The sequence below is a fragment of the Microtus ochrogaster genome, chromosome 16 (genome assembly GCF_000317375.1).
Source record: "Microtus ochrogaster isolate Prairie Vole_2 chromosome 16, MicOch1.0, whole genome shotgun sequence".
Lineage (NCBI taxonomy): Eukaryota > Metazoa > Chordata > Mammalia > Rodentia > Cricetidae > Microtus > Microtus ochrogaster.
The window spans coordinates 13,397,304-13,415,901 of NC_022018.1; positions in this window are offsets into that span (position 1 = coordinate 13,397,304).

The window sequence follows — 18,598 nt, forward strand, 5'->3', positions numbered from 1 at the left end:
GATCCTTAACAGTAGAAATGCGTGTGTGATGTGCCTTCTGCAGTTACCATGGTCAAAGGGTACAAGTCATGAGCGGCTCACAGATAAAGCACAGTTTAAGAACCAAGGAAAATACATGAACTCAATAACCCATTTCTTTAATCCTTAGAATGTTCTTTTGTAAATGGGATTAGAAAGTGCTTTCTGTGTTACATTATAGAAACTGACAGGCGAGGAAGAGGTGTTGCTAGGATTAAAATCAATGACACAAGGATTTAGGAATAAATTGTGGCCTGAGGCATAATTGATGAACAGTTTCAGCCCTCCTGTTTAAGCTATCTCTCAGAAAGGGAGGATGGTCACTGTGTGGGTATCTTTTCAATGGTCAGTCAAAATTCTTGACTTTCTGCCAGCAGGAAACATAAACCAGACCCTAAGGAACGAGGGACTCGTTTCTTTTCTCAAGCCTCTTTAATATTTCCTGTCTTTCTATCCTGCCTCATGTCTGTAGACGTTTAACTGTCTCCAAAGGACTGAAGGCCGACCTTGTTCATTCCTGCCGCTAGACTTTCCATCAGTTTGAGATGTGAGATGCCACCTGGACCCTCGGTCCTCCCATAGCCCCACTGAATCCTTCCAATTGGAAGTGTTCAGTCAGTCAGCAGCAGCAGCAGCAGCAGCAGCAGCAGCTTTACAGCTTCTGCCATCAAAATGCAAATGACCTGCCTTCTGTCATGTACTGCCACACACTGGAACAGACATGGAAGCAAAGGAAGCAAAGGATGTGTGTTCTGTGTGTATGCCTGAGCAAGTATGCATATGTACGCATGCGTGCGCATGGACACAAAAATTTTGTTTTTCTGACTCCCAGACTGACACTAAATGAAAAGCCTGAGAGAAACTCTTTATTTACGGAAATGAGAGACATCAGCCAGTGTCACAGCAAAGCATTTGTTGGAGACTGGCTCTTCTCCACCGTACGAGTGTCCAGTTGATAACAGCTCAGGACACTAGATGTCACTCTTCTGTGTTGAGTCGCCTGTGTTACTGAGAGCTGTGGCATAATGACGTCCTTGTCAGTAATCTGACTCTGGACAGGGAGAGTGAGATATGCTCACTGAAGTTGCTTCAGGTGACAATAAATCAGAGGCAGGAGCAGCACAAAGCAAACTCTCAGCCCAAGCCTGCCATGGTTTCCTTGGGGCAGGCATTCAGCCGGCTAGGAGTCCTTGGCAAGCTTCCCTCCCCATCCTTTCCTCTTCCCACTTGCTCCATGGTAGTCTGTCCTAGTTTCTGTGCCATTGTTCTGATGTTAAAATAATTGGACAAAAGCAACTTACAGGAGACAGTTTCTGGCTTACAGTTCTAGAGGGGTACAGTACATAAAGACATAGAAGGCGTAGCAGCAGCAGCGAAAGCATGGGGGTATCCACACTCAGGTACCAAGGAGTAAATAAGAAGCAGGGCTAGATTATAAAACTTCAGCCTTTGCCACCCCAACCTCAATGACTCACTCTCTTCAGGGAATCTGTACCTCATAAGGATTCCCGAACCTTCCCAAACAGCTCTGCCAGCTGCGGATGTTCAAACCAATGGATCTATGAAGTACATGTCACAGCCAAACTACAGCACCGCCCTCTTCTTTAACATCAGAGCCCTAAGGCTCCTCCCTCTGAGGAAAGCATTCAGTACAGTGGGGGAAATAGTACGTCCACCTGGAAAGACACACAGCTTAGGCTTCTCTTAAACTTCTCGGAGATGCTGTCTGACTTCTTCAGTCAGATTTAAAGAAGCATTTGATACCATCCAGTGAAGAACAAGTATAAGGGCCAGAATAAATAGGTACATCAGAAGGCTGGGGAGATGGCTCAGTGGTTAAGAACACCTGCTTCGTTTGTAGATTCCCAGCACCCACATATTGGCTCACAGATGTATGTAACTCCAGTTCCAGGGAATCCAGTGACCTCTTCTGTCCTTTTCGACCATCAGGCATATAAGCGGTGCACAGACATACACGCAGGCAAAGCAGTCCCATGCATAAAATAAGCCTTAAATAAAAATAAACAGATGAAGGTCAAAGGTAATGTTTTTATAGTGCCAGGACTCCAGTACAGAGCCTTGTGTGTGCTAAAGAGGTACTCTCCCACCCTAAGATCTCAAGGGTAGACTAGAGAGAACGACCTGCTGTAGTTCTAGCAGGAAGGATGATAATGATGCCAAGAGTAGCAAGGAGAGAGAGCAGTCATTCAAGCCCAGCAGCGATGCCAGCTGGGATGCCAAGCATCTTCATTCCACTTCACTGTCCTGTGTGAATACAGTGGCACAGACTGAGCCTGTGTGCCAAGGATGTTTTCTTTGGAATGTTAGTTTTTCTCCTGTGTTGTTGGCATAGAACTCCTAGCACTAGAAAACTAAAACAAGGCTGTGTTCATTCATTTATCTTTAGGCTAAAGGTCACCCCCTAACCCTCCACCCCCCCACTTTCACTGTCCTTTAACTGACAGTCTGTGAGTTCACAGTGACTTATGATAGCCATCCAAAGTCTTAATGCAGACCTTCCTTGTACTGTTAAGAATTCCCCAAGGCTGAGCGTTAGCCTCCCCGACTGCAGGGCACTGGCATTTCTTAGAGATTTTCTTGGGTTGGCAATAAAGAAGTTGTCGTACTGAATCAATGTCAGGGAAAAGACATCCTGTGAAGCACATGAGTTTATATTGGCAAGGAAGTCTATCACAGGCTGTCGAGTATTGTTTGTGCTTTCGTAGCCAACTACCTTTCTGTTCCTTAAAAAAAAAGGCAAACAAAGGAAGGCAACCTTTTCCCTGCTATTAGGCAATCCTGCCCCTCCACCTGTCATATCAATATTCTCTGGGGTCTGTGGTTCTTTAGGGGCAAACTTGATGAAGAGTCGGAAGAGTGTGGTGAGAGAGATTGAGTTGGAAAGGAGAGCTGGAAAGGGATGGATAAGTGAGGGGGCTCCCCCAGAGCAACTGGAGAGTTCCTGGCTGGTACAGCATAGACAGGCTGCCAGGGAAATTCCTGGTGCTAAAATAGTGTTGACACTCTGGGTTGTTGAGCACACTGAGAGAAAAAAAAGTATCAGCCTGACTCTTTTATTAGACTAATAAAAACATGGCCTCACTCCCATTTTTAATAGGGTTTGTCCATTGGAAGGTAGACAGTCACGTAGGGAGGCCTCTCTGGATCTGGAGAAAAGATTCTGCTTCTCTCTTTTTTGACCTTTTGTTCTTATACCTGTGAGGTTGTTCACACAAGTCCTTTTGTCCCTTTAACCGGTGTTTATTGGACACTCCTTGGAGCAGACACTTCTGGGTGCTGGGGATACTCCAGCAATGCAGACACATGGCCCGCAGCCCTGGAGGGCCAGGACTATCTGATAACCCAATGATACTAAATTGGGGCAGATGCCATGCAGCTTAGCAAGAAGGCTTAGGTGAAGTCTATCCAAGGAAAAGGTTACTTAGACCAGGACACATGGACCTACATCACCCTTCCATGAAAGGAGGCCCCACCCTCATAGGTGCCAAGAACACTGCTTTTAAGTTCACTTATGAGAAAGCTATGGCGAGAGCAACTGTAGCCCATACCCCAGATCTGGAGACATGAATAGCCGTACTATCCTTTCTTCTTACAAACGTGGTGAATCTTCTTCTCCTTAAATCCATTCAAAGGAGGAGAAAATCATTACCCTTCTGGTAAATGAGTCAGTTACAACATTTTTAATTTAGGGACAGTCCAAATTTCCAAGCCAGTACTGCGCAGTCCAAAAAATAATGCTCTCAAGGTAATAGGTGATAGGCTCTTGGACCAGGAATGGAGGTGGAAGATGGGGCTGAAGTGCCAGGCTCAAGCTGCCTATGATCCAGGCCAGGGTGTACTCATATACATGGCCTGAGGCGATGGATTCTACAGGGACATTTGAGGGGTGGGTGTAGGTTGGATTGTCATTTGTTCCACTTACTAGTTGAAAAGTGACATCTTCCAAAAAGAAAATTGAGAAAATAAGACAAACAAAACAATCCCCCAAAGACAAAAACAAACAAACAAACAAACCACAGCAACAACAACATGGGACTGAAGAGATGGCTCTGCAGCTAAGAGCACTTCCTTCTCCTCCGGAGGACCCAAGTTCTGTTCCCAGAACCCATACTGGGCAGCTCACAACTGCCTGGAAGTTTGGTCCTTTTAGAGTCTGACAGCATCTGCCTTAACAATGCACCCCCCAACCAGATACATACTTATAATCATAATTAAAAATAATAAATGTTTTTTAAAATTGATCAGACTTGAGGCAGGAAGAGAATTTCATAAGAAAAAGAAAAGAGAAAAAGGGGAGACTGAAAAGGAAGGAAAAGAAATAGCTTAAATGGAGGCTGCAGTGCCTCACTGTGAGATTACTCAGAAGTCAAAATGGCCTGTGTTCAAGAAGGTGGTGGCACTAAGGAGAAAGGAGAGCTGTATGGACCTGAAAATAAATGGGATCCCTTGGTTTCTTTTCCTGCCTTTGCGATCAAGTGATCCAACAAAAGCAAGAGGGGAGGGGGCTTCTCTTTTTTTGTACTTTGTAAAAATTGCTTTAAAAATAAAACCAATCAAAATTCCCACTTCCTCCCCTCCTCCCACTTCCCTCCCATTTCCCCCACACCCTCCCTTTCTTCCCCTCCAGTCCTAAGAGAGGGCAAGGCACCCTGCCCTGTGGGAAGTCCAAGGCCCTCCCCACTACATCCAGGCTGAGCAAGGTATACATCCAAAGAGAATAGGATCCCAAAAAGTCAGTACGTGCAGTAGAGACAAATCCCAGTGCCATTGTCATTGGCCCCTCAGTCTGCCCCAACTGTTAACCACATTCAGAGGGACCAGTTTGATCCCGTTATCATTCATTCTAAGTCCAGTTGGAGTTGGTGAGCTCCCATTAGCTCATGTACACTGTCTTAGTGGGTGGACCAACCCATTATGGTCCTGACTTCTTTGCTCATATTCTCCCTTCTTCTGCTCTTCAACTTGACCTTGGGAGCTCAGTCCAGTGCTCCAATGTGGGTCTCTGTCTCTGTCTCCATCCATCGCCAGACAAAGGTTCTATGGTAATATTCAAGATAGTCATCAGTCTGACTATGGGACAAGGCCAGTTCAGGCACCCTCTCTGCCCAGGGTTCTAGCTGGGGTCATTCCCATGGATTCCTGGGAACCCCTCCAGAGCCAAGCCTCTTGCCAACCCCAAAATTGCTCACTTAATTAAGGTATCTCCTTCCCTGCTCCCATATCTGTCCTTCCTCCATCTCAACCATCCCATGCCTCCAAGCTCTCCCCAACCCTCCCCCTTCTCCCGTCTCCCTCCACCTCTCCCCTTCCCTCTACCCCTTGCTTCCATGCTCCCAATTTTTGCCAGGCTATCTTGTTTGCTTCCCCTTTTCAGAAGGAATTGTTTATCTTGAAAAAAAAAAGAAGCATCTTCAACAAATTGTGCTGGCATAACTGGATGTCAACCTGTAAAAGAATGAAAATAGATCCATGTCTATCACCATGCACAAAACTGAAGTCCAAATGGATTAAAGACCTCAATATAAATCCAACCACACTGAACCTGATAGAAGAGAAAGTGGGAAGCAGCCTGCAATACATGGGCACAGGAGACCACTTCCTAAGTAGAACCCCAGTAGCACAGACAATAAGAGCAACAATGAATAAATGGGACCTCCTGAAACTGAGAAGAAGCTTCTGTAAAGCAAAGAACACAGTCAATAAGACAAAAAGACAATCTACTGAATGGGAAAAGATCTTCACCAACCCTACATCAGACAAAGGAATGATATCCAAAATATATAAAGAATTCAAGAAACTAGACATTAAAATTCTAAATAACCGAATTAAAAAATGGAGTACTGAACTAAACAGAGAATTCTCAACAAAAGAATTTCAAATGGCCAAAAGATACTTAAGGAAATGTTCAACTTCCTTAGCTATTAGGGAAATGCAAATCAAAACAACTTGAGATACCACCTTACACCTGTCAGAATGGCTAAAATCAAAAACACCAATGATAGCTTATGCTGGAGAAGATGTGGAGTAAAGGGAACACTCATCCATTGCTGGTGGGAATGCAAACTTGTACAACCACTTTGGAAATCAGTCTGACAGTTTCTCAGAAAATTAGGAGTCAGCCTACCTCAGGATCTAGCAATACTACTCTTGGGAATATACCCAAAAGATGCCCAATGATACTACAGAAGAATTTGTTCAACTATGTTCATAGCAGAATTATTTGTAATAGCCAGAACCTGGACACAGCCTAGATGTCCCTCAATGGAAGAATGGATGAAGAAAGTGTGGCATATCTACACATTAGAGTACTATTCAGCAGTAAAAAAAAACAATGAAAATTTGAATTTTGCATGCAAATGGGTGGAAGTAGAAAACACTATCCTGAATGAGATAACCAAGACCCAAAAAATATGAATATGGTATGTACTCACTCATTAGTGGATTCTAGCCATTAACAAAGGACATTGAGCCTACAGTTCCTGATCCTAGAGAAGCTAAGTAGTAAGGGAGGGGCTTCTTTTGGCTCCTGAAAGGAAGCTAAGGCAGTCTCTGCATGTGGAGGTTGCTCAGCCTTCATTCTGAGGAACAGAGGTGGTGAATGCAGACTGATGCTCAGTCTGTTTTCTCTGCGACATTCCAGGTCTGCTGTCCAGGGAATGCTCCCACAAACAATTAAGATGGGTCTTCCCACATCACTGAGCAAAGTCAAGGTACTGTTCCGTAGGTATGCCCAGAGGCCCCTCTCCCACGGCATTCCCAATCTTTTTAGGATAACAATTAACATTAACTATCAGACTGGTTATTAGCAAAACTGACGAAGTTTGAGGGCATTTTTACAGTAACACAATGAAGAAAGCCGTGAATCCAGGCACTTTTCAAGTACATTGGTATAAACAAGAGGCAGGTTTGTTAGAGCACAGTGAGAAAACCTCTGCGTCAGATACCATCTGATGCTATTCTTAGCCCTTTGGTTATAGAGCGGGCTGTCTGTTTATACATTCCAAAGGACTTAGTCAGTATTCACAGAGATATTAGCTTACATAGAGAGGAGGGTAGTAAACAGCCGTTTGGGAGGTTAAAGATGCTCGAGAGAACTTGGCTTTAGACTTTGCAACATTCCAAACTTTCCATAATCGTTGAACTTCTGCTGGGCTACCCAGCCTTGAGGGAGGTTCGTGGGAGGTGGTGCTTCTTTTCGGGGACCTTCGTTCCCGGTATAGAATGCTGCTCCTGGAAGCTGGGTGACAACGGGTGACAACTACTCTGGACTATTTGTACAATTTTTCTGGAAATCTAAAATAACTGCATTTCTTTTAAATTGGTTCTTAGGAAGATGCCTGTAAGGACAGGATGATACTTTTCCATAAACAGCAACATTTATTTTTCACAGTTCTCAAGACTAGAACTTCATGATCAGGGTGCTGGGATCAGGTTCGGTGAAAGACCTCTTCTTGATTTATAAGGGGCTTTTCATTGTGCCCTTGCGCACTGTAGAAATGCTGTCTTTTTGTTTATTCTCCTAAGAACAGAGATCCCATTCATGAAGCTTCATCATCTCTCTCTGGCTCCAGTGCCTAACCACACTTGGAAGAACAGCCTCGGTCATCACAAGTATTCACTCTATATGAGTCTCAATTGCCTGTTGACTCTTCATTGAGACATGTGATTGAACAGAAGGTCCCAGGCTTTGGAGACTGAAGGAGACTAGCAGGAAGTCTCCATAAGTCCCAGATGTACTTCAGTATATTGGTGAAGGTAGAACTTATACTAACCATTGGCCAATAAGGACTCTCATTTCTGACCTCAGTCTAGAAACTTGGAAACAGTCATAAGAAAATATCCATACACCCTGATCATTCTTGAGGGAAACTTCTTTCCAGCCTCTCTCCTGGTAGCTGGCGGTCCTGTGGGTATACACAGATCTGGTCAGTACATCGGAGTTTCTGTATGGAACTTTGGTCATCTCTGTTGACCAACTCCATGTGAGCTGTTTATATTTTTTTAAACATTCTGAGAGCTGATAAGACCAGCATTGTGCCCATCTCCTCGTGTGTGTGTGTGTGTGTGTATGTGTGTGTGTGTACACCCGTGTGCACAAGGTTTTCTAGGTCTGCCACATCTTTGCATGACTCCAGGGATTCACTGACAGAAGTGGCAGGGAATGAAAAAAAATTCAAACACAGAAAAGCTGGGATTTAGTTGTGTGGGCTTTTGGATGAAGAAGCTACAGTACCCAGAAAGCTCAGCATGCTCTTATATACAGTTGGACAGGGAAGGTGGAGTTGTTGCTTACAACTGAAGAAGGAAGGGGTGTTGTTGAATACAGATAAACAAAGAGGCCGTGTTATCTTTTTGTTTTTGTTTTGTTTCTGAGACAGGGTTTCCACGTAGCTTTAGAGCCTGTCCTGGTACTAGTTCTGGTAGACCAGGCTGGCCTCGAACTCATAGACATCTGCCTGCCTCTGCCTCCCAAGTGCTGGGATTAAAGGCATGTACCACCACTGCCCAGTAGAGGCCAGGTTATTATACAGGGCTGAAGAAGGTTTAGTTGGTCTCTGATAGGCACTGTCTCTGTGGGAAAACAGTCAGGCCATAAATATCCTGGGGAAGTAAGCTGTGATGGGAATATCCTGCATGCATTCACCACATTCACATCTGGATCAGAGGAAGACTTTGACATCCATCCCTCTGAACCTAAGCCCAGGAAAGCTTTGCCTGTCTCATAAGACTGAAGCATTAGACCTAGACACGACCATGCCTATGTCAAACAATACACATTCACTTGGGACTTGACTTCATGCTTAGGTCCTTTTCTCGACAAAAAATCTCTGGGTTATGAAGTACACACTTTTCATTTTCAGTAGGCTTTGCTTAAATTACTTCCAAAGTAGTGCTATGTCTGCCCACCAGAAAAGTATGAGTCTTTGGGTTTGTTGCTGTTGTTTTTGCTATTTTTTTCTTACTGTGTGTAAGCTTTATTTTGAAAGTTATTTCAATGTAAAAAATACCAGTTTATCTGACATTTATTTATTTCACAGTAACTTTTATATAAAATATATTAATGTAGAAATTGTATCAACATTGTCCTTGTAGGTTTGTGGTTTTCTCTGATAATTGAATCCTCTATCCCACGATGGTGAATGCATTTGTTAATTTTGTTTCAAAAGTTTCCTCTTCAGATTTGTAATCAAACCATCTGGAACATACTTCTATCTGGGATACATGCTAAAGAATCTGACTTTATCACCTTGCAAATCAATAGTCATTTTTAAAATGTCCATTCCTGGGCCAGAGAGACGGCTCAGCAATAAAGAGTGTTGATTGTAGCTCCACAGGACCCACATTCTATTCTGACCACCCTCATAGTGGTGCACAAGCACCTGTCACTCCAGTTCCAGAAGACCTGATACCCTTTGTGAATTCTGTGGGCCCTTGTGTATATGTGCTGCACAGATATACTGCAGACAAAATACCTGTGTGCATAAAATCATCAAATAAACTTTTAAATTTTAAATGTACATTCTTCCACTACTGATTTTTGAATCTACTTCTAACATATAGTAACACTTAGGTCTGTGAGTGGGCCTGTTCCTAGGTTCCCAGTTTCACGCTGCTGGTCTTGTCTGTTGATAATGTACACCGCTTAAATTTCTAGGATTACAGGATTCATGCACAGAGAAATGATACCATGACTCTTTCTGCCAGGACTCAGTGTGTTGTGCAACTTCTTGGTTGTTGGGAGAGCTTCTTGTTAGTTCCTGGCTGTCCAGACCCAGAATAATCACTCAAAAACTATATTATTTACAACACTGCTTGGTCAATAACTCTAACATATTCCTAGCAAGCTCTTACATCTTAAATTAATCCATTTCTATTACTTTATATTTTACTACAAGGTTCGTGACCTACCGGCAAGGTTCTAACCCATCTGTCTCCTGCAGGCGGCTACATAGCTTCTCAGACTCTGCCTACTTTCTCCCAGCATCCAGTCTAATTTTCCCACCTAGCTCTATTCTGCTCTATCACAGGTCAAGGCAGCTTATTTATTCATTAATCAATAAAAGCAACACATATACAGAAGGACTTCCCATGCCACTTGGTCTTTGTGGATTATTATCTAAAACCCTGAGTACACTAGGCTATCATTTGTGCCATTTCACTTCTCTGTCTCCAGTATTTGGTAACATCTTATCTGATTGGCTATTTTAAAACTTCAGGGTTTTGATACTAAAAATAGCTGTGGTGTGGTAGGAGGGGGAGGAATAGGGTTACATGGGGGAGCATGGCAAAGTCACACATATGCACATGGATAGTCACTAGACCATGCTGTGGCTTCTTTGTTTCCCTCTCCTCAGCCCCCAGGAGCCCCAGCCACATGGGAGCTCTCTACTCAGTCTTGATATCTAATAGGGTGAGAATGGAATTCTTAAAGGAGAAGAATGAGACTCGTGGAAGGCTAGGCTGGTGACCTTGCAGGAAGGCTTGGGAAGAGAGTGAGCCCTTGCACTTTCACCAGTGGGAAGTTCAACATCATTTCACCATGTTCTCTGCTTTGTCTGGCAGAGAGGGGGCTGCAATCATTGGTTAACATGGGGAAGAAGGGAAATGCAGATTTAAAGGGTAGAAATCTTTTTAAAAAGTCAACAGAACTGGGCGTGTAACAGAACTGGGTAGAATACATGAGCACCATAGATGCGGTTTCAGGCACTTTCTTGTGAGCTTGTTATCAATATGCTACTTGTCACTTTAGAATATTCAGACTCTGCTTGCCAACGCCACCATCTAGGTTAATGGCAGATTGCTTTCTCCATTCTAATGAAGAAGTTGATAAGCCTATCCTGATGAATTGACTAACGTTCCCTGTGACTAAACTTTTACTTGTCTAATCTCAAATATTTGACCGATAATCCATTTATCAAATTTCCATACTTTCCTGAAGCAAAGCTTTGAGGACCACCTGACAGGCACCCTGACAGGTCATTGCCTGACCTCTGTGTCTTTCTGGAACTTTAATGAAAACCTCCGTGACCTATGTGGGGTTTATGTATACTTACCAAATCAGTATCATGTGGATGCTACCACCAAGTTGTGCTGCCAGCTTGAGATGTTAGCCTGGTCTCCTTGGACCATGGCTGTATATCCAAGGTCTTGCATGGCCAAACCTGTGGAAACAGTCCTTTATGCCACATGGTGGGTTTTGTTGTTGACAGTGAGCAAGGACTTCCTGCAAAGGCATGTTCTGTTCAACCACTCTTTTCTAGGCTTTCCTTTCAAAATGAGTATTCTTCCAGAGACTAGATACTTCATTTGGTGAAATACTTCCCTCAGTTTGTCATTTTTACCAACCTAGTGCAAAATTCATAGATTTCCCTTAATTATGACCATTTCTTTAGCAACTGTAGCTGTTCTTGCCCTGCCCATTTTGTCTTCTGTTTGCATCCTTAACATTGTCCATGACCCCTTCCTTATCAGTGGTGTTAATTTTTCTATTGCTGTGATAGAACACCGTGAACAAAGCAGCTTAGAGCCAAAAGAGGTGCTTTGGGCTTACAAGAGTCTATCGTGGTGGGGAGCTATGGCAACAAAGAGCTGGCATGGCTGGAGGAGGAAACTGAGAGTTTACGTCCTCAACCATGAGGACAAAGCAGAGAGTGAACTGGAAGACTTCAAGTGTCCAAAGCCCGACCCCAGTAACATACTTTTTCCAGCAAGGCCACAGCTCTTGCACCAACTGGGGACCAAGTGTTCAAATGCCAGATCACCAAACTGCACTTTTATATCATTCTGTTCTCTTATTATAAACCTGGTGGAGAGCAGCATGCAATAACCATCCATACCACACCTGGATGCTATACTGCCTTACATTGTTCTCCAATAAAATCTGTCCAAAACTTAAATTCAGCCACACTCAAAATCTCAAGCCATGGACAGAATAGAGCTTGAGTGCTTTCTAGTCCACGTCCTTGCTTCCCCCAGGCCTCGTAAACACAGCCTTTACTGTCAGCACTGTCATTGCAGTGCTGACCTCCCACAGTCCCTCCAGAGCAGCCTGTTAAGCTTTGTAAAGATCCCAGGGTCTCTTCGGCCCACATGTACCAACTGTCTCACATCTTCCCCAAACAAGTCCCGATGGCCTGAGAACCACATGGTCAAGTTTGTGGCAGCAATTACTGTACTTCTGTGAACCAATTAAAACAAAAACAAAATAACTTCTTATCCCTTGACAAGGCTCTAAAGGGGCAGAAAGGTTTGTGAGAGGCTGAAGTCCATCATGGTGGAGAAAGAACGGCAGCATGAGATACCGCCAGCTAGGGTTTTAGGAGCACAAGGTAGCTGTTTATATGCAATCAATAGTCAGGGATAGATTTTCTTCTTTATTGTTGATTTGCCTTTTCCTTTTCATCTGAGCAATTCTCTCATCTTTCCAAGCCACACACAGTTGGTCCCTTCTCTGCCTTCCTCAGCATCCCTTCTTCTATGGTAAGCTAACACACGAATGTGTTTTGTCTTTTACCACAATGTTTATCTCACTGCACCACAGTATAATTCTTGTTTATTTAATGCATTGGTGTCAGAGTAGAATAAACACATAATAATTTTCTAATGTAAACACAGCTATTATATACCTAAGTATTTCTGAGACTGTGTTGACCAGGATTGCTTTTCTGATTTCTTTCTCAGCATGTTCGTTGTTGATACATAGAAAAGCTACTGATTTTTGTATGTGGATTTCATATCCTGCTACTTTGCTGAAAGCATTTATAAATTCCATGAATTTAATGACAGATTTAGGGTCTCATGAGTATAAAATTATATTATCTGTAAATGGGAGTTATCTAACTTCTCTCTTTCCTATTTGTATTCTTTTCATGTCTGCCTTTTGCTTTACTAATATGAAAGAATTTTTTAGGCTTTAAAGAAGTGATGATTAGAATTTCTTGCTTGTGTATCTTGAACTCTATCTGGTACCTAGGAGAGCTGTGTTTGGAGACACTTGGCCTCATCTGCATACCTTCATTGTTTTTCTCTTCTTGCAGAATATTTACATGCCAGTTGGAGCCCAAATTTTTTATGTTTTTAGTTATTTATTTCATTGTGTTGATAATTGCATATTGGCTATCATGCCCAAACTAAGCAGAAAATGGAGAAAGAAAACTCAGATAAAGACAACATTGTATACAGATGTAAATTCCATGTGCTGAATGGAAGTCTGGCTGAATTACAGTTTCCAAACACAGTTAGTAATGTAAAACGTGACTGCTGTTACTTCTGCTCAGTGAAATGCCAGGACAGCAGGGCACCCAGAACAAAGACCTCTGTTCCTTATTTCTCATGGTGGAAATTCTCATGGTGGAATTCTCACCATGCTTATTCCATGACTAGATGGCAGCCAGCCTACCAACTGGGAAAATGGGTAGTAAAAGTTGGAGGTGGAGGATTGGGCTGGTGTCGGGTTTGTAAATGAGCAGGTATGTTTGAAAACTGCAGAGAAAGGGGTTGGAGTAAAAACTCTTTGAGGATAAGGTGACTGGAGTTTGAGTGTGGAGATGCTGCCTGCCAGAGCTTTTCTACCCCAGGCAACAGGAAAGATCAGCGAAAGAGATACAGCAAAGGAACTGGTAGAAATGCGCAGCTCTCCCCAGCTGCACAAACAGCTGTGGCTGACAGCTGGCATCCAGATCTCTTGCTCCACGTCCCAAGTCCTGACCCAGCAACAAGGGAAGAAGAGGAATGGGTTCCATTCCTTGAATCTGGGGACCTGTGACTCTCGCTGGCTGCAGAAGTGGTTTCATCACTCCAGTTCTTTGCTTTCAGATTGGTGATAATGTATACAGCCCTACATGCATGTAAGCAATAAGCTAGGTCATCTGTGTCTCAAATGCATTTAAACAGGACTCATATTGTGCAAAACAGCACAGTTTTCATCCCATAGATTTTAGAGATGGAGAAAAGATGAAACTAATGAGAAATAAGCTTATCTTATGCACATAAAAAATGTGCATGAGATAAGGAAAAATATCTAGTCATAATGGGTCTTTTCTAATTAATGTCACATGGCTGACCCATGATCTGTCTTTCAGGAAGCTGTTTTCAGTGGTTATGACCTATGAGTGAGTTCTGTGCCACTGCTAGGTCGTGGCTGAGGTCTGTAGGAAATGTCCTGTTCCCACGGTTGCTTCAACAGGAAGGCTGATACAGGGTCATGCTGTGTTGAAGACTTGTTATCTATCTCAAGCTGTCAATAATGCTCAGAAAAAAACTCAGTCAGTTCATTCTGCACCCAGTGCTAGGCTAGAACACAAAAGTTTTGTGTCTCTTGAGCGGTGACAGTGTTTCACCTGTAACAATTAAAGAAAAACATGTACTCCATGTGGGTAACAGGATTTCGCCTCTTCCCAGTAAGCAAGTTTACTGAAAGCACATGATAGAATGATTGTCGTGGTGTATGTAGAGCTGTGTGCCCCAGGGTCTGATGGGAAACTAACCACAAAGCTCTCAAGCCACCATGTGGGGACCAGGTTTCTGAGAAATCAGATAAGAAAACACAGATGACGTCAGGGTCCAGATGGCAGGCACGAGTCACAGATGCGCCTGCCACTGCCAGTCTGTGGTATCAAGAGAATGGAAAAAGAAGCATCAGTCATTATTGCTATTTGTTGGAATCTGTCAAGAAAAAAGGGTTATCTCATTGAATAGGAATCCAGAAGCCCCTATCAAGGAAGGCGACAGTCAACACTGTTTGTCAGCTCTGAGTACTTGAAGCTAAGGTCACAATCTTTGTAAAAGTTATTTCTCTTGACTACAGCTATTCCCCATGAAAATCGCTGATAGTCATGTCATACTCAACCCTTAATAGATTATGTGGAATACTTGATTCCATCACTCATTTAAGAAGTATTTGCTCAGGCATTCGTAGCCTCTGGGAACAAATGTCAGTGTTAATTAACCCAAGTCTTTGTTTAAGTTCTGTCCTGGGGGTATTAATTAAGGACAGTCATCCTGAATGTAATGGATCCTCTTTGGGGCTGCAGAGATGGTTCAGTAATTAAGAACACAATGTTCTTGCAGAAGATTTGGACTCAGTTCCTGGCACCCCATACTGGGAAGCTTACAACTACCTATGACTTCAGTGCCAGGGCACCCAAGGTTCTCTTCTGTCCTCTATGGCACCTGCACACACACACACACACACACAGAGAGAGAGAGAGAGAGAGAGAGAGAGAGAGAGAGAGAGAGAAAATGAAAACTAAATAAATCTTTAAAGGGGTCTTTTTGCCTAGAAGGGCTCTCAAAATTCTATTTTATGCCACCTTCTTCTTGGTCATGTTGTTCCTAAGTATCATCTATTAAAAAAAAAAGGTTAGATTTCTCTTATCTCAGAAGAAAAAAGTTATGTGGAATGCACTGGCTCATGCCTTTAATCCCAGCACTCGGGAGGCAGAGGCAGGCGGATCTCTGTGAGTTCGAGGCCAGCCTGGTCTACAAGAGCTAGTTCCAGGACAGGCTCCAAAGCTACAGAGAAAAAAACAGGAGTCCTGAAAGAGACTTTGCTGTGTGGATACAAATGTCATTAACCCCAAATTCCAGACCTAACAACTCTAGGTTAACCCTTGATTTTAACCCTTGCTCCTCCCAGTACTTGTGTGAGCACAGTGACTCCCAACTCTTTCCCACCACATACCTCAGGGAGGGGCTAGGCACTCTCCTCCAGAGTTTCATTTTGAACCGGCTGTGGGAATGGACATGTATAAATAAGCAATTAATATTTTATTTTCATCTTGGTCAATCTTTTCCAACCTGTCATCTCCTTTGGGAAGACTTCTGACTGGTTGAATTGGTTACCATGAAATTAATTTCTGAAATAATGAAATTTCATTTTGCAGGCAGCCTGGCCTTGTGGGGTGACCACAGTAAGTTTTCCCGGGAGGTCTTTCAGGTTGACTCATTAAGATGAGGCATCAGGCCACCACAGGGCTGGCCATAAAAAAAGAGCATCAATTTTGAAGGGTCCCCGAAGATGCTATCCACTCTTTTATCTGCCTCTGTCGCTTGCAGCCTCTCTGCCATATGGAAAGTTGGCTGTCCTCCTTTGGAGCAGTCAGGATCACAGACTTCCCTCACTCAAGATGGCTGTCTCTGTTTTCTATTAGGCAGCTCGTGATCCATCTCCAGTTCTGGAAGTCTGGAGCTGCACGTGGTAAAGAGTATCTCCCTAGTAGGCAGTATCCGCATTACAGGGTGAGAGGAGGCGTGCTAGCTCAGGACATTCGGCCTTTTTTCATTGAAAAGCTTTTTTTTCATACAGTGTGTACTGATGGTGTTTTTCACCTTCCCCAATTGTTCCCAGATCTCCCCACCTCACTATCCACCCAACTCTATGCCCCCCCCCAATTTCCAAAACAAAAATATCAAGAAACACACAAAAAACACAGGAAAAACAAAAATGAAAATAAACAAGCAAAAGTCCAATGAGACAGAACATGCCAACACAACACAAAATGAAGCAAAAAATCCACAGAAATATCTCTGAGTACATTTTCTGTTGGTCAGCTGCTCCTGGGTATGGGACTTGCCCTGAAACATGGTTGCTATGCCAGGTGAAGGCTCCACTGAAGAAAATTGATTTTCCCTTTGCCAATCACAAACAGCTTCTTAGTTAGTGGTAGAACCCTAAGTCCACTTTTCCTCTTAGTGCTGAAACCCTGCTGGCATAAACTCATTTATTTGTGTGTGTGTTGCTGTAGTCTCTAAGAATTCATGTGTTGTGTGTGGAAAACTCTTGTTTCTTAGCGTCACCTATATTCTGAAGAACCACCACACAGATTTCCATAGTGACTGTACTGCCAACAGCAAAGAATAAGTGGTCCCCTTTCTCTGCATCCTTGCATGTCCATAGTGACTGTACTGCTAACAGCAAAGAATAAGTGGTCCCCTTTCTCTGCATCCTTGCCAGTATGTGCTGTAATGTGACCATTCTGACTGATGTAAGATAAAAATCGCTAAGTGGTTTTGATTTGTGTATCTCTGATGGCCTAAGATGTTGGACTTTCCTTTAGATGTTTTGAAGCAATTTGTGTTCATCTTTTGAGAATTTTTTGTTTAGTTTCGTATGTACTACCTCTTTAATTGGACTATTTATTTTTTTTATATCCAGGTTTTTGTTTTGTTTTTTGAGTTCTTTATACATTTTAGATACTAACCCTCTATCAGATGTATAATTGGTAAAAATCCCTTACCATTCCATAGACTTTCACAATGCCCAAACAACGGTGTCCTGTGCCATGCAGAAGTGTTTCATCTTTATGAGATCCCATCTATTAATTGTTGGTCTTGGTGTCTATACTACTAGTGTCTTGTTCAGAAAGCCTTCCACTGTGTCAATGAGTTCAAAGCCATTATTGAAGATGTTTTCCTTTCTCCAGTGTATACTTCTGGCTTCTTTATCAAAAATCAGGTGTCCCTAGGAGCGTGGATTTATGTGTGAATCTTAAATTCAGTTCCATTGATCAGCTTGGGTTTGTATCAGTAACGTTTTGTTTTTATAACTGTAGCTCTGTGGTACAGTTTGAGGGTGGGGATGGTGATATCTCCTGCAGTTCTTTTATTATTCATAATTGTTTTAGCTATACTAAGTTTTTTGTATGTATGTTTTCATATGAAATTGAAATTTTTTTTCAATTTATGTGAAGAATTGTATTTGATTTTGATGGGAATTTCAATAAATCAATAGATTGTGTTTGGTAGGATGACCATTTTTATTCTTACTGATGTATAAACATAGGAAATTTGTCCATCTACTGATGTCTTCATCCAATTTTTTCAAAACCATAAAGTTTTTATTATGCAAGTCTTTTACTTGCTTGGTTAGCATTTATCTCAAGCTATGTTTTGAAGGCCATTATGAAAGCCTCTATCTCCCTGGTTTCTTTCTCAGTCTGTTTGTTATTTGCTTTTTGTTTGTTTGTTTTTTGGTTTTTTTTGTCATTTTATTGTTTCTGTTAAGCTATATTTTTTCACTACTCCCCTCCCTTCCTCCCTCTCCCCTTCTATCTTCTTCCATGATCCCCATGCTCTCAATTTACTCAGGAGATCTTGTTGTTTTCTACTTCCCATGTAGATTAGATCCATGTATGTCTCTCTTAGGGTCCTCTTTGTTGTCTAGGTTTCTGGGATTGTGAATTGTAGGCTGGATTTTCTTTGCTTTATGTCTAAAAGCCACTTATGAGTGATTAATATGATATTTGTCTTTCTGGGTCTGGGTTAACTCACTCAATATGATGTTTTCTAGATCCATCCGTTTGTCCACGAATTTCAAGATGTCATTTTTTTTTTTTGCCCTGTGTAGTACTCTATTGTGTGAGTGTACCACAACCTCTTTACCCATTCTTCAGTCAAGGAGGATTTAGGTTGTTTCCAGTCACTGACTATGACAAATAATGCTGCTATCAACATAGCTGAGCACATGTTCTTGTGGCATGATTGAGCATCCTTTGGGTATACCCAAAAGTGGTATTGCTGGGTCTTGAGGAAGGTTGTTTCCTAACTTTCTAAGAAATTG